General features: G+C 39.6%; 1 non-coding gene across 1 annotated transcript; it reads right to left on the bottom strand.

The window, feature by feature from the left end:
* Positions 1 to 2,177: 2,177 nt before the first annotated feature.
* Positions 2,178 to 2,284, bottom strand: LOC128295855 (small nucleolar RNA R71). Its single transcript, XR_008286404.1, has one exon. It is a non-coding gene; the product is annotated as a small nucleolar RNA R71 (small nucleolar RNA).
* Positions 2,285 to 4,690: the final 2,406 nt, after the last annotated feature.

Genomic DNA, 4,690 nt, shown 5'->3' with positions numbered 1-4,690 from the left:
TTTATTTGTATATACGGTCTAATTCCGTTTTCTTTTGTTCTTGATCTATATAAATTCAAATTTAGCTCTTTTATTTACCAAATCATTTAATTAAATCCTGATAAACCGTAATTTATACATGTTTTTATGCCATGCTTAGCACATTTATGGATGGTTTCTCCTTAGATTTGGTGAATTCGATGCTCCTAATTCTTTAATTTCATGTTTTATACTTAGTGAGCATAGGAGAATAAAAAGAGTGGGAAACGGGGCGAAAATGGAGAAAATGGATCCACATGGGAAATCAACACGGCTTGGACTTACTCACACGGGCGTGTCACACGGCCGTGTCCCTTTGGCAGGATCGAAGCACGACTTACACTGGTAGAATACATGCCCATGCCTATTCAACAGCCTTGACCATGGGCTGGAGTTATCGCACAAAGGCATGTCCCTGCCTAGCCCAAGTATAACCTTATTCGGAAAAGGCCAATTTTGAGGACTTTTAGGCATTCTAAAGCCTATTTAAACACCTAAGGAGGCACTTAGGAAGGGAGACGCAGAGTAGGAGGCAAGAAATTACTCAAGAGAAGCTGATTGGTCCATCTTAGAAGCTGGATCATCATCAAGATTGAAGATCTCCCTTCAATTTCCATTTAAGGGTTTTAGGTTTTCTTTATGTTTTGTATTCATTATTCTTATGAGATGTTTTCTTCTATAATTATGAACTAAACCTCCTAAATACCTAAGGAGAATGAAACCTAAAATGGATCTTGTTATTATTATCTGAATTGTATGATAAATATTTGACTTGTTCTTAATTATGTGTTTTTATTTCTTATTTTAATATTCCAGGATATTGATTCGAGTTAATGCTCTTATTCAAAGGAGGAATAGACCTTGTCTAAGAGTAAATTTTTCATAATTAAGCGGAGTTGATTGCACGCCTAGAGATAGGGTGATAAGATTTTGCCAAATTTGGGTGAAACCTAATAAGGGGATCCAGAGATCGAGTGAATACAACACTAGGTGTTATTTAGAAAGAGATTTCAATTAATCAGCCTAGGGTTAGACGTTATTTGTCTTGAGAGAGATAATAATATAACTTAGGGATTTCTACGGATCAAGTCAAATGAATAAATCATCTGATTCAGAGTCAAATAACAAGTGAAGTCTAGGTGGATTTTTCCTTGGGTATTGTCTTAATCAATCGAATTTTCCCAAAAGCTTTTCCCCAATTTCTCTCTGTGCACTCTTAGTTTAGTTAATTAATTTAGATAAATAAAATCCCTTAATTTTTAGGATAGTTAATAAAAAGAAAGTAATTACTAGTACTCTTGGTTCCTTTGGGTTCGACAATCTGGTCTTGCTAAAGCTATACTACTGTTCGATAGGTACACTTGCCTTTATCGTGATAATAGTTAGTTTCAAGAACGCCTAATTATAAATTTTTAAAACCTGTCGCGAATATTACGTATCAAGTTTTTGGTGTCGTTGCCGGGAAACTAGGATATTAGGAACATTCGATTTTTATTACTTTAGCCATTTTACTTTTATTGCAATTTAAATTTTTATTTTATTTTCTAATTCTTCATTTATTTTCTTCTGTCAGGTTTTTCTAGTTTATCACCAGAAGAAACCCTTCAGGACCATTACTGTTTGATAGTGTGATTGATCGCACAGTTCGCAGAAACCGAAGAGAAATAAGGCGAAGCTTAAGATACATAGAGGAAGAGCAAGAGGACGCTATTTCAACCACAACCGAGGAGATGGCTGAAAACCAAGAAAATCCGCTACCTCCTACCATTGCTGCTAATCAGAATCCTGCTCCGTATACTATGTATGATTATGCTAAACCTTCTTTAACAGGAACTGAATCGAGCATAGTTAGGCCTGCTATTGCTGCCAATAATTTTTAACTGAAACCTAACACTATTCAAATGATCCAACAGTTTGTTCAGTTTGATGGTTTGTAGGACGAGGATCCCAACGCTCACTTAGAATATTTCCTAGAGTTTTGCGACACTTTTAAAATCAATGGCGTTTCTGATGATGCCATTCACCTTCGGTTGTTTTCCTTTTCGTTGAGGAATAAGACTAAACAATGGTTGAACTCGTCACCACGAGGGTCAATCACTACTTAAGAACAAATGACCAAAAAGTTTTTATTAAAATATTTTCCGCCAGCTAAAAGAACTAAATTACGTAATGATATCTCTTCTTTTGTGCAGATGGATTTAGAAACACTCTCTGAAGCATGGGAGAGATACGAGGACTTTTTGAGAAGGTGCCCTCACCATGGGTTACCACTTTGGCTACAGGTTCAAACGTTTCATAATGGCCTGAATGCTTCGACTCTACAGATGATCGATGCAGCCGCTGGCGGAACAGTCAATAATAAAGCACCTGAAGATGCTTATAAATTTATAGAAGAGATGTCACTGAATAATTATCAGTGGCAAGTCATGAGGACAAAGCCAACAAAAGCAGCCAGTGTTTATAATGTTGATTTAGTCACCATGCTCTCTAATCAGGTATTTCTCTTGAATAAGAAAATTGATGGTTTTCTTAGTTCTTCACAGGTTCATCCAGTAATGCAGTGCGAAGCAAGTGGAGATGGATCAAGCAATTCAGAATACGCATCCTATGGCCACAACATGAAGAACGAGCAGTTAAATTACATGGGTAATAATCGTCGATCTTAAAATAATCCTTATAGTAGTACTTACAATGTAGGTTGGAGGAGCGACCCAAATTTCTCATGGGGAGGCCAAGGAAATCAGAGACCACCACCTCCAGGCTTCCAACAACCACCCTACCAATAAGAGAAAAAGCCAAACCTTGAGGAGATGCTAACAAAATTCATCTCGGTGTTAGAAACTCATTTCTAGAATACCGAGATAGCTCATAAGAATCAACAAGCGTTAATCTAAGGGCTCGAAACTCAGATAGGTCAACTCGCCAAACTAATTTCTGAACGACCACAAGGTAGTTTACCGAGTAACATGGAATCTAAACCAAGGGAGTAACTCAATGTGATTACCATTCATGACAAGGAAGGGTTAGTTGAGCCTGCATCAGAACCGAGGCAAGGCATTGAGGTAAGTCAAGATAAAGGTGAGGTAGTCCACAGTGAGCAAAAAACGGTAAGTAAAGAGTACAAACCACGGATGCCATACCCTAATGCGACAAGGAAAGACCGTACAGATGAACAATTCGGTAAATTCCTTAAACTATTAAAGAAATTACATATTAACTTACCATTTATTGAAGCTCTCTCGCAGATGCCAAACGTAGTCAAACGTAGTCAAATTCACTAGAACCATTATTGATGTTGGCATAGGTGAACTCACACTTCATGTGGGAGACGAAACAATCACCTTTCAAGCTCGTAATTCGAGTAACACATCAAAAATTGAAGGTGGTTGTATAAATCATTCTACTAGTACTGATCATGTGGTGAAACCCTCTGTGCAGAAAACAGTTTCAAAGAGCGCATATGAGCTGTGTTCAAACAACGACAAAGGACCTATCTATGAAGAACGAAGGCTACAAATCGAGGAATTAGATGAATGGCAGACACATTGACCGAGGACACACGATAAATCGAAATCGAGCCAGGACGAGCTCAATACATCACCAAATCAACTTAAGGTTGGAGACAAAGTACTACTAGATGCAGCAGATCCTCGCATTACCACTTCCGAACCTAATAAAGAAATTCCTCTCACGGTACTTAGTATTTTCCTGTATGGTACAGTCGAGGTAATTCACCCCAAATTCAGAACTTTTAAAGTAAACAATACTTGTCTTAAACCTTATATTGATAAAGTTGATAGCAGGGATGAGGAGTGTAAACTCCTCGAGCCATCATGATCACACACCAGAGAGGTAAGTCAAGCTTAGACTATAAGTAAGGGCTTCTCGAGAGGCAACCCGATCACTAACAGTAATGATTTATTTAAATTCTAGTTTTTCACATCTAACCTACTAACTGAGTCTTAAAACACAGGGTTTTTCCATCTACACGGCTAGGTACACGGGCGTGCCTTAGCCCTGCACACCCCACAGGTGGAGACACGGTCGTGCGATACGGTCGTGTGAAAACAGGGCAAAAAATTTTCCCTAACACGGGATGCTATAAGTCACCACAGCCGTGTGATAAGGGCATGGTCAAAACTGCCAAACCAACACGGGCGTGCGACACGCCCATGTTTTGAAACCGTGGGCGAACCTGTCAATTTAGCACGAGCATTTGACACGCCCGTGCCCAGCCCCTATGGTCGACACTGTCAAACTAACACGGGCATGGGCTATCATACACGGGCGTGGGAGAAGTGAACGAAGCAAGACACGGCCGTGCTACACGGTCGTGTGCACCCACACGCCCAAGGAACACGGGCGTGAAGCGAATGTCAGGCGCGCCTGAATTTAAAAATCGCGAAACACACGGGCAAAAATTAGGGGCACGCCCGTGTGCCCCAAAAATCTATATAAACCCCTCACTATTCATTATCTCCCTCCCCAAAAATCCCTAACCCTAGCCGCTGTAACTCCACAAACCCTACTTGCCACGCCCGTGCGCCGCCTACGACATTGTTTCCGACGACCCAAGCTTCTCACTTTTGCGTTTGTTTACCCTTTTCTCTCTATTTTCTTTAAATATTTTGCCTATTTCATGATTTCTCTAATCCATTTGACTATTTTAAGT

The sequence above is a fragment of the Gossypium arboreum genome, chromosome 7, assembly GCF_025698485.1.
Source record: "Gossypium arboreum isolate Shixiya-1 chromosome 7, ASM2569848v2, whole genome shotgun sequence".
Taxonomy (NCBI): Eukaryota; Viridiplantae; Streptophyta; class Magnoliopsida; order Malvales; family Malvaceae; genus Gossypium; species Gossypium arboreum.
The sequence above is the reverse complement of the archived record's forward strand: the minus strand, read 5'-3'. Positions and strand labels throughout refer to the sequence as shown.